This window comes from Oncorhynchus keta, chromosome 29, assembly GCF_023373465.1.
Source record: "Oncorhynchus keta strain PuntledgeMale-10-30-2019 chromosome 29, Oket_V2, whole genome shotgun sequence".
Taxonomy (NCBI): domain Eukaryota; kingdom Metazoa; phylum Chordata; class Actinopteri; order Salmoniformes; family Salmonidae; genus Oncorhynchus; species Oncorhynchus keta.
The window spans coordinates 28,231,085-28,243,584 of NC_068449.1; the positions used below are offsets into that span (position 1 = coordinate 28,231,085).

Sequence of the window (12,500 nt, forward strand, 5' to 3'; positions counted from 1 at the left end):
ACCCCTCCTCCTCCCTCCTTTACCCTCTGCCCCTCTCCCTCATTTACCCTCTGCCACCCCTCCTCCCTCCTTTACCTCTGCCACCCCTCCTCCCTCCTTTAACCTCTGCCACCCTCCTCCCTCCTTTACCCTCTGTCACCCCTCCTCCCTCCTTTACCCTCTGTCACCCCTCCTCCCTCCTTTACCCTCTGTCCCCCTCCTCCCTCCTTTACCCTCTGTCCCCCTCCTCCCTCCTTTACCCTCTGTCCCCCTCCTCCCTCCTTTACCCTCTGTCCCCCTCCTCCCTCCTTTACCCTCTGTCACCCCTCCTCCCTCCTTTACCCTCTGCCCCCCTCCTCCCTCCTTTACCCTCTGTCACCCCTCCTCCCTCCTTTACCCTCTGTCACCCCTCCTCCCTCCTTTACCCTCTGTCACCCCTCTGCCTCCCTCCTCCCTCCTTTACCCTCTGCCACCCCCTCCCTCCTTTACCCTCTGTCCCCCTTCCTACCCTCTGTCCCCCTCCTCCCTCCTTTACCCTCTGCCTCCCTCCTCCCTCCTTTACCTTCCCCCCTCCTCCCTCCTTACCCTCTGTCCCCCTCCTCCCTCCTTTACCCCTGTCCCCCCTCCCCCTCCTTTAAACTCTGTCCCCCTCTGCCCCCTGTCCCCTCCCTCCTTTACCCTCTGTCCCCCTCCTCCCTCCTTTACCCTCTGTCCCCCTCCTCCCTCCTTTACCCTCTGCCACCCTCCTCCCTCCTTTACCCCCTCTGTCCTTTACCCCTCCTCCCTCCTTTTTACCCTCTGCCACCCCTCCTCCCTCCTTTACCCTCTGTCTCCCTCCTCCCTCCTTTACCCTCTGTCACCCCTCCTCCCTCCTTTACCCTCTGTCACCCCTCCTCCCTCCTTTACCCTCTGTCACCCCTCCTCCCTCCTTTACCCTCTGTCACCCCTCCTCCCTCCTTTACCCTCTGTCACCCCTCCTCCCTCCTTTACCCTCTGTCCCCCCTCCTCCCTCCTTTACCCTCTGCCACCAACCATTACTTTGTCTCTTGTTTCAGTTTTTCACCAGACCAATGACGGGTACGCATGTGATAGTAACTTCTAGCAATGTCATTTTGGCCCGATACTTTTCAATATAAAATAACTTCAAAAGATAATCATTGCTCCATTTTCTCATTTACAGCTACAAGAATAGATCATATAACTTGTTCTATCCTATCAGTAGAACAAACAGTAGAACATTTCTTCAGGTAACAATGTCTGTCTCAATGTTCCCTTTTTAATTAAATGAAAGAAGAAAAAAACATTTTAGGAATGCGCTCAATTAATAACAAACAAGGCTGGGATTGGACAAATAATGAATCAAGACTGCAAGGAGGATTAATCTGATTCTACTTGTGTATGCAGTCCCTTTTAATATGCTAAAATCATTAACAAAGAAAGATGATAATGCTTACATAGAAATACATTGCCTGATTGCCAGGTGCTGACATTTTCTTGGCTGAAGCAGACAGTTTTTCTCTGTGTGTGTGTGTGTGTGTGTCTCCACCTTTATGAGTGTGTGTTTGGCTTTTCTCTTCTCTTCCCTGCACAACAACATGTAATAAGAGTAAGGACCTTTCCTCCCTCTCCCTCCACTCTCAGCTTCCCTGGCTTCTTCACGTTAGCAATGACCACGGCCACCATCAAAACCCACACAAACACTCTGACATGAACACACACACACACACACACACACACACACACACACACACACACACACACACACACACACACACACACACACACACACACACACACACACACACACACACACACACACACACACACACACACACACACACACACACACACACACTAATGGGGAGCAGAGGTGAGGGGAGAGGAGCAGACAGGGCCAGATTGGAAATGGGAGTGGGTCATTTACATTGCATTAAGGCTTCCTCGGCCTCTCGGGCTCAGACCCGGTCATCAATCGCCCCACTGTCAGCCGGGCCGGGTGATAAATACAGCGGGCCGTGGCACGCCGTGGCCAGCAGCACCACATAATGAATGGTTTGAACAAACAAGAAAGATGTCTCATCAAGGAGAGTGGGGATGTTAAAGCCCCTTGCAGCAAAAAGCCCTGAGTAAGGAGATTTACTCCTAACCACATAGACACGACACAAAAAAAATCCTATTTCACTCAGCCTCCCTCCCTCCACCAGACCCCCCCCAGCCTCACACACACATACAGTATATATATACACGCATGCACACACACAGTAAACGTGTGCCTGTGTCTTACAGCTTACAGCCACCCCCCTCTCCACTCCTCCTCCACCTCACCTCACCTCCTCGTCTCTCTCTCTCTCTCTCTCTCTCTCTCTCTCTCTCTCTCTCTCTCTCTCTCTCTCTCTCTCTCTCTCTCTCTCTCTCTCTCTCTCTCTCTCTCTCTCTCTCTCTCTCTCTCTCTCTTTCTCTCGTTCCCCCTGTTTCTATGAGTGAGAGTCTGCAGGCCACCCACAGCTTTACATTGTGGCAGCACTCTAAAGCATGGGGGCTCTGAATATCCCGGCCAGACAAAACGGACAGTGCTGCGGTCTAGGAGCTAATACAGGCCGGGGTGCTTTGTACACACAATCCAGAGAACCAGGCCATCATGGCAGGCTAGCGGTTAGAGGGCTACAGCAGCCGTGAAATTGGAGGAAGGGTATTTAGCCGTTTGAGCAACCTCTTCACGTTCATCTCCTCCGTAGAAAATCTAGGGCCGTAAATCACCAATGTCAAAGAAATAATATGAAAGCCCGAGATAGATATACTCTGAGTGAGAGACAAATGTGTTAAGTCGAAAATAATAAATCATTCAGTGTTTTTGATTGTTGATTGTTTTCTTTCTTTCCTTAAGATGTCTGTCCACCCTCAGAAGCATGAGTGTGACATGATTTCTTAATCAACAAACCAAACCCACAGAGATCAAAGAGGTTATTGAAAATCTCCCTCAGCTAGCTTTGAATGGAATCAATAGAGCGAGTTACAAACACCAAAACCAATACTCTGAAAAGGGGAATTGGCCACAAAATCTAAAGCGCTCCATCCAGTCTATAAATAATTAGGCCTAGAAATGAGCTGCGTGTTTTATTGCTCAGTACAGTGCGGGGCCGGCCTCTTGTGATCGAAACAGCTCTGTTAATTACACAAGCAACCACACTCCTCTAATTTCCACTATCTGACCCACAGATACACCCCCCAATGCACACACACACACACACACACACACACACACACACACACACACACACACACACACACACACACACACACACACACACACACACACACACACACACACACACACACACACACACACACACACACACACACACACACACACGTGATATAGACGTGCTGAGGTGAATGGTGTTCTACCAGATTGCAAGGTGTGTGTGTGTGTGTGTGTGTGTGTGTGTGTGTGTGTGTGTGTGTGTGTGTGTGTGTGTGTGTGTGTGTGTGTGTGTGTGTGTGTGATGGCTCTGTTGGCTAGATTAAGGGTGTGATGCTCTCTGTGCTCTCTGATAGTGCTGAATGTAATAGCCCCTGCGGTTGCAGCACATTACCAGCTGAGCTAGGCTTCCATCATTCCTCCCTACACACTCGTCCTTTAGCCCCAGAGAATACCCTACCAGACCAGCTTTTCCACCTTACCCTACCTCCACTAGACCACTCTCACCCTTATCCCATATCCATCAATTCCTACTGCATCCCCATCCATTCAAATCTACTGTCTGTCTTGCTATGGATCAAATTCATATAAATATACAGTGGCCATTCCTACAACCCTCCCTAATGTGACTGTCCAGCCATTACCCTCCCCCCATCCCAACTTCATCTCACCCCCACCGCTTTATCCTCCTACACCCCCACCCCTTCACCCTGAGCCTACTGATGGATGACATCATCAGCGGCAGGGCCAGTGTGGCATGAATTATAGTCCCAGGCCACAGGGTTACGGTGTCCTGCAAATCCATTCCATGCTAATGACTCCCTCCCTCCCAGGAAATCACAGGCCATTGGCTGTTTACCCCCAACGCCATGGCAACACACCACCAACCAACCTCCCATTTGTTTTGTTTTCCTCCCTTGTGTTGATTGGTGTAATTTGGTCCCATCGATGTCGCTATAGGCTTATTAAAACCATATATCCTTTCGATCTTTATTTCAACAATATTTAATAAAGACGCCACTTAGCAAACCGACATGATAATTGTTTGAGTCTCAAATATTTTTGACAGTATTGCTTATTGTGTTGATGGGACCGTATTGTGTTACCTGGATCTTCGATTCTGCTTTATGCAGCAATGTATTAATCAAATGTAGGATTTCAGATATTTTCCAAATTGATTGCAATCTTATTTGTTTTTTATTCAAAGTGACTAGCAGGGATAATAATTATACTCACAGTCTAAATAAATATGAATATGTACTCTGCATAGAGTTGGATTAAGATTGGCACATTTGAATATGTACTCTGCATAGAGTTGGAGTAAGATTGGCACATTTGAATATGTACTCTGCATAGAGTTGGAGTAAGATTGGCACATTTGAATATGTACTCTGCATAGAGTTGGAGTAAGATTGGCACATTTGAATATGTACTCTGCATAGAGTTGGAGTAAGATTGGCACATTTGAATATGTACTCTGCATAGAGTTGGAGTAAGATTGGCACATTCGAATATGTACTCTGCATAGAGTTGGAGTAAGATTGGCACATTTGAATATATACTCTGCATTGAGTTGGAGTAAGATTGGCACATTTGAATATGTACTCTGCATAGAGTTGGAGTAAGATTGGCACATTTGAATGTGTACTCTGCATAGAGTTGGAGTAAGATTGGCACATTTGAATATGTACTCTGCATAGAGTTGGAGTAAGATTGGCACATTTGAATGTGTACTCTGCATAGAGTTGGAGTAAGATTGGCACATTTGAATATGTACTCTGCATAGAGTTGGAGTAAGATTGGCACATTTTAATATGTACTCTGCATAGAGTTGGAGTAAGATTGGCACATTTTAATATGTACTCTGCATAGAGTTGGAGTAAGATTGGCACATTTGAATGTGTACTCTGCATAGAGTTGGAGTAAGATTGGCACATTTTAATATGTACTCTGCATAGAGTTGGAGTAAGATTGGCACATTTTAAATATAAATATGCCATTGTTAATATTATAACAGTTCTGAATGAGATTGAGGCATTTCTTATAGATCAAAAAGATATGCCATACATATATCCAATTAGACCTTTTGAAGTTATCCCTCGTGATTTGATTACTGTGCACGGCACGATGGTTTTTTACATTTCATAATGAAAGTCCTTTTCCTTGAATTGTTGTCAGTCTGACAACGTCAAATGGGCTGACAATTGACAATCTTAGACTGTAGCTATTCCATTATAATCAATGAACATTTGACTGCTGAAACGTAGGCCCATATATTTTGAAACCTTGCTTGCTGTTGAAGCTCAAAGACAAGGTTTTTGTACACTGTGTATTCCCATCCTCCTCTCCCTCCCTGTGTGTGTGTGTCTTTGTGTGTGTGTTCTTGGGTGGGTGGAGGGGTTTGGAGGGGGGTTAGGTTCGTGTTTGTTTTATTTTCCTGGGGACTAAGCTGCTTCCTGACAACAGGGAGAAAACAGGCAAGAATGCCACATGACTCAATGACTCAACCTCTGTTGCTTTCAACTGCCTGAGACTGTGCCAGACACACACACACATGTGCACGCACACACACGTATGTGCACGCATACACACACACATGTGCACGCACACACACATGTGCACGCACACACACACACATGTGCACGCACACACACACACACACACACACACACACACACACACACACACACACACACACACACACACACACACACACACACATGTGCATGCACACACACACATGTGCACGCACACACACACTCACACGTGCACGCACACACACACACACACACACACACACACACACACACACACACACACACACACACACACACACACACACACACACACACACACACACACACACACACACACACACACTAACACCTAGACTGTTCTCTGAAATAAAACAGTTATCATGTCATAGACATCAAAGTGGTGGCCAGGCAGCCCTATTGTGGAGCATTAGGTTGGCTGCCAGGGCTCAGTATAGTAGTACTGCCTGCTGCAGCAGTACTATGGCAGCAGCCCCAGCCCCCCCTCAACTCAGCTCAACAATCGCTGGCTGGCCTCCTGCATGGGGCTCCTGGCCCCCAGCCAGTCAGACTGTTTGCTCTACACCATTCATTTATGTTCATTGGAGATGGTGCAAGAGCCTGCCAAGCAAACTGTTGCCCCTGTGAAGGAGGGAGGGGAACTGGCAAATGAGGAGGTGTGGGAGTGGGAGGGAGGGAGGGAGGGAGGGGGGGGAGGCATCTCTAGAGGATATGCGAGATCTGGGCTTAAATGTCCATGAGGCTATAAACCAATCACTCCCACACTCTCCCAGAGCAAAAGCAAGCGCAAGGGCTGAGGCTCATGGGTAACGGCCTACACCCAGCAACCAATCAGAGGAGAGAGATGTTTACGGTGAACTGAACTGTATGTCTCCTGGTGTATTACTTTTGATAACATCCTTATTGTCAACTATCTAAGAAAATATCCACAGTGGGGAAGGTAGAGTTTGGTGTTACCACAGCCTTGTACTGTTTATGGTGAGCAGGTGGATGGAGTGGTTTGGGAGACCCTCATGTGAGTGTGTGTGTGTGTTGTTTTCCCGTCTCTGGTCTCAGATGTGGCCCGCAGCCATAGAGATGGGACTGTTTAATCATCAGATCAAGTTCATGGCTTCTCTTTCTACCACACGGCCACCCCACCGCTTCCAAGGGGAGGAATATGATCCCCTTATCCTTACAGAGGGTACCTGGTCTCTCTCTCTCTCCCCTTCACTCTCTCTCCCCCCCTTCTCTCTCTCTCTCTCTCTCTCTCTCTCTCTCCCTTCTCTCTCTCCCCTTCTCTCTCTCTCTCTCTCTCTCTCTCTCTCTCTCTCTCTCTCCCCTTCTCTCTCTCTCTCTCTCTCTCTCTCTCTCTCTCTCTCTCTCTCTCTCTCTCTCTCTTTCTCTCTCTCTCTCTCTCCCCTTCTCTCTCTCTCTCTCTCTCTCTCTCTCTCCCCCATTCTCTCTCTGTCTCCCCCTTCTCTCTCTGTCTCTCCCCCTCTCTCTCTCTCTCTCTCTCTCTCTCTCTCCCCTTCTATCTCCCTCTCTCCCCCATTCTCTCTCTCTCTCTCTCTCTCTCTCTCTCTCTCTCTCTCTCTCTCTCTCTCTCTCTCCTTCTCTCTCTCTCTCTCTCTCTCTCTCTCTCTCTCTCTCTCTCTCTCTCTCTCTCTCTCTCCCCTCTCTCTCTCTCTCTCTCCTCTCTCTCTCTCTTTCTCCCCCTTCTCTCTCTCTCTCTCTCTCTCTCTCTCTCCTCTCTCTCTCTCTCTCTCTCTCTCTCTCTCTCTCTCTCTCTCTCCCTTCTCGCTCTCTTAAACGTTAACACTTGTACTGCCCCGCGAAAACTTTTATCAATGGCTTTACATGGCAAAAGTTAATTTTCAGTCCTTTTTAATAAAATATAAATAATAATAATGTGTTTCTATTGTGTTGAATTGCAAGAGGGATTTTGTAAAGACTGTACCAGTATTCCAGTACAGCAAGAGCAGTCATCTTTGGTGCTGCACAGCTTGCAGCAGGTGGTGTGAAGTAATTCATGCATACTCTTTGAAAGTGACTTTTAGGGTCTATAAGGTAGTCATTAGTGGGCTGGTACGGTCACCTAGGGCCAGTGAAAAAGGAGAGTGCCCATCCCCCTGGCCCATCATTCAGGACCCCCCATATCCACACCACTTGCCACTATTGCCTGTCATAAAGACATTGGGAGCCGCTGCTTACACGCTAAACGGCCCAGTCCACTGCTAGCTGGATAAACACCGACACCAGTTTAATGACCTGAGCACACATTGTAAAGTGGCGGCAGGTTACATTTTTAAAAAGCAGGGAATCGGTGAGCAGGCTAACAGGCTAGCAGGCTAACAACCTGGGTCGAAGCTTCCAAGGTCTAAAGACATAGGAGGAAGAATTTGGGCCTAAACGTTCTCACGTTAACTTAATGGTGTCCAGATCCACCTGGCTATTGTAGCCAAACGGTGAAGGGGAGAAAGACTCTGTTTCTAGCCTCCGGCAAGGATAAAGGAAAGACAAAGATGGCCCTATAGAAATACTGAATCCTTCACATTGTAAGAGACCGGCTTAACTCTTCATGTGCTGCTAGAGTGGCACACGCCTTTTCTAACTTGGATCTTTCTCTGGGAGACTGAAAAGTCTTACAGCACTAGTACAGCTGGGACTTGTAAGTCACAAACCCTAAATGTCCTATGTATTACACCATTAGGCATCTAACTACCTCCGAACAAACCCTACATGTCCCATGTATTACACCATTAGGCATCTAACTACCTCCGAACAAACCCTACATGTCCCATGTATTACACCATTAGGCATCTAACTACCTCCGAACAAACCCTACATGTCCCATGTATTACACCGTTAGGCATCTAACTACCTCCGAAAACCCTACATGTCCCATGTATTACTGGGATCTAACTACCTCCGAACAAACCCTACATGTCCCATGTGTTAGGCATCTAACTACCTCCGAAAACCCTACATGTCCCATGTATTACACCATTAGGCATCTAACTACCTCCGAACAAACCCTACATGTCCCATGTATTACACCGTTAGGCATCTAACTACCTCCGAAAACCCTACATGTCCCATGTATTACACCATTAGGCATCTAACTACCTCCGAACAAACCCTACATGTCCCATGTATTACACCATTAGGCATCTAACTACCTCCGAACAAACCCTACATGTCCCATGTATTGCACCATTAGGGATCTAACTACCTCCGCAAACCCTACATGTCCCATGTATTACACCATTAGGCATCTAACTACCTCCGAACAAACCCTACATGTCCCATGTATTACACCATTAGGCATCTAACTACCTCCAACAAACCCTACATGTCCCATGTATTACACCTTTAGGCATCTAACTACCTCCGAACAAACCCTACATGTCCCATGTATTACACCGTTAGGCATCTAACTACCTCCGAACAAACCCTACATGTCCCATGTATTACACCATTAGGCATCTAACTACCTCCGAAAACCCCTACATGTCCCATGTATTACACCATTAGGCATCTAACTACCTCCGAACAAACCCTACATGTCCCATGTATTACACCGTTAGGCATCTAACTACCTCCGAACAAACCCTACATGCCCCATGTATTACACCATTAGGCATCTAACTACCTCCGAAAACCCTACATGTCCCATGTATTACACCATTAGGCATCTAACTACCTCCGAAAACCCCTACATGTCCCATGTATTACAAGGCATCTAACTACCTGGTCCCATGTATTACACCATTAGGCATCTAACTACCTACAAACCTAAATGTCCCATGTATTACACCATTAGGGATCTAACTACCTCCGAACAAACCCTACATGTCCCATGTATTACACCATTAGGGATCTAACTACCTCCGAACAAACCCTACATGTCCCATGTATTACACCATTAGGCATCTAACTACCTCCGAACAAACCCTACATGTCCCATGTATTACACCATTAGGCATCTAACTACCTCCGAACAAACCCTACATGTCCCATGTATTACACCATTAGGCATCTAACTACCTCCGAACAAACCCTACATGTCCCATGTATTACACCATTAGGCATCTAACTACCTCCGAACAAACCCTACATGTCCCATGTATTACACCATTAGGCATCTAACTACCTCCGAACAAACCCTACATGTCCCATGTATTACACCATTAGGCATCTAACTACCTCCGAACAAACCCTACATGTCCCATGTATTACACCATTAGGGATCTAACTACCTCCGAACAAACCCTACATGTCCCATGTATTACACCGTTAGACATCTAACTACCTCCGAACAAACCCTACATGTCCCATGTATTGCACCATTAGGGATCTAACTACCTCCGAACAAACCCTACATGTCCCATGTATTACACCATTAGGCATCTAACTACCTCCGAACAAACCCTACATGTCCCATGTATTACACCATTAGGGATCTAACTACCTCCGAACAAACCCTACATGTCCCATGTATTACACCATTAGGCATCTAACTACCTCCGAACAAACCCTACATGTCCCATGTATTACACCATTAGGGATCTAACTACCTCCGAACAAACCCTACATGTCCCATGTATTACACCATTAGGGATCTAACTACCTCCGAACAAACCCTACATGTCCCATGTATTACACCATTAGGCATCTAACTACCTCCGAACAAACCCTACATGTCCCATGTATTACACCATTAGGGATCTAACTACCTCCGAACAAACCCTACATGTCCCATGTATTACACCATTAGGGATCTAACTACCTCCGAACAAACCCTACATGTCCCATGTATTACACCGTTAGGCATCTAACTACCTCCGAACAAACCCTACATGTCCCATGTATTACACCGTTAGGCATCTAACTACCTCTGAACAAACCCTACATGTCCCATGTATTACACCATTAGGCATCTAACTACCTCCGAACAAACCCTACATGTCCCATGTATTACACCATTAGGCATCTAACTACCTCTGAACAAACCCTACATGTCCCATGTATTACACCATTAGGCATCTAACTACCTCCGAACAAACCCTACATGTCCCATGTATTACACCATTAGGGATCTAACTACCTCCGAACAAACCCTACATGTCCCATGTATTACACCATTAGGGATCTAACTACCTCCGAACAAACCCTACATGTCCCATCTATTACACCATTAGGGATCTAACTACCTCCGAACAAACCCTACATGTCCCATGTATTACACCATTAGGCATCTAACTACCTCCGAACAAACCCTACATGTCCCATGTATTACACCATTAGGCATCTAACTACCTCCGAACAAACCCTACATGTCCCATGTATTACACCATTAGGGATCTAACTACCTCCGAACAAACCCTACATGTCCCATGTATTACACCATTAGGCATCTAATTATCTATCTCCCCCACCGTCCCTCTCCCCGGGGCCTGAACTTCCCTGCTCCATACTTTAATATATTTAGTCTGCGTGAAACAGGACAAGGTTATTACACGCTGAGTGTCCCAGGAATCTCTGTGCTCCTCCAAGGGGCTTCTGGGTAAGCCAAGAGCAACAGGGTCAAGCGACAGGGGTACAGTGCTGGGCATACTTCACCTCCTAGACTCTCATGGTCTGTTGTGAATGACTCAGAGTATTTACATAGTTTGTCTATGTTTCCCCCTTCTCTGTTGTGTCCTCTAAACATTGTTTAACTTTCACAAGAAGAAGTATAGTGGGATTTTATCTTGGAGCATTGGCACAGGTTTTTTTTTTAAACCTTTATTTAACTAGGCAAGTCAGTTAAGAACAAATTCTTATTTTCAATGACGGCCTAGGAACAGTGGGTTAACTGCCTGTTCAGTGGCAGAACGACAGATTTGTACCTTGTCAGCTCGGGGATTTGAACTTCCAACCTATCGGTTACTAGCCCAACACTCTAACCACTAGGCTACCCTGCCGCCCCAGTTTCATTTGTAGGGGCGGCGGTGGGGGGGGTGAGAGAAAGCGTTTTGTTCCCCTATGCTAGATGAGGTCCTGAAAGTGGCCCTTGATGGACTCTCCTTCCACTTGAGTATTAAATGAAGTATTTAAGTATTCATACACAACCAGGACGTCTCCTTTCTGTCTCTCAGAAAGATACTCCACATTGGCCTCAGAAATGGCCACTACGTTATGCTATAATAGCCTGCCCTAGGACACAACGACAACAGCAGAGTAACCACTTAGTGGAGGCTAACAAAAACCCACAGGGCAGGTATGTAATGTCAAGCCTATTTGGAGATGTTATAGCACATTTGTAATGTCAATTCATTTGTTTTTTGGGAGGTTCAAATATCAAAGCAGGATAACATTTGTCCATTACAGGGGGTGAAGGGGTTGAGGAGCTGCGTTCAGAAACAGCTGCAGGGGACATTTCCTGTTTGCTAATGACTCTAAATGTGTTCAAGACAACCATGTCAAGTCTTTGTTTCTCTGAATGGCCTGAACACTGCTGGGGTGAGGAGTAGCAGTTGTCTTAACACTGACAGACAGACAGACAGACAGACAGACAGACAGACAGACAGACAGACAGACAGACAGACAGACAGACAGACAGACAGACAGACAGAAGGATGGACAGACAGACAGCCATACATTCAGACACTCAGGCTTAGGCCCCATTCAAGGACGTGCTGAGAGCGAACCACAAGTGTATTCATCTCAAATCACAGGCACTTTGAGCGACTCAGGTGAAACCAAGACAGCCAAGCCCTGATCAGTCACCATACCTGTTTTGT

General features: G+C 46.5%; 1 protein-coding gene and 1 long non-coding RNA gene across 15 annotated transcripts in view; both read right to left on the reverse strand.

Annotated features, from left to right (window-relative positions):
* Positions 1-12,500, reverse strand: part of meis2a (Meis homeobox 2a) — a 112,216-nt gene that overhangs the window by 33,923 nt on the left and 65,793 nt on the right.
* Positions 7,521-11,625, reverse strand: LOC127913632 (uncharacterized). Of its 14 annotated transcripts, none has more exons than XR_008086276.1 (7): positions 10,982-11,625; positions 10,770-10,875; positions 10,240-10,504; positions 10,134-10,186; positions 9,262-9,314; positions 9,104-9,156; positions 8,544-8,596 (listed from the first exon to the last, which is right to left on the reverse strand). It is a non-coding gene; the product is annotated as an uncharacterized LOC127913632 (long non-coding RNA). The 14 variants fall into 14 exon arrangements; XR_008086271.1 differs by adding an exon at positions 9,922-9,974 and having other exon boundaries at positions 10,134-10,504; XR_008086270.1 differs by lacking the exons at positions 8,544-8,596; positions 10,134-10,186 and adding exons at positions 8,738-8,790; positions 9,922-9,974.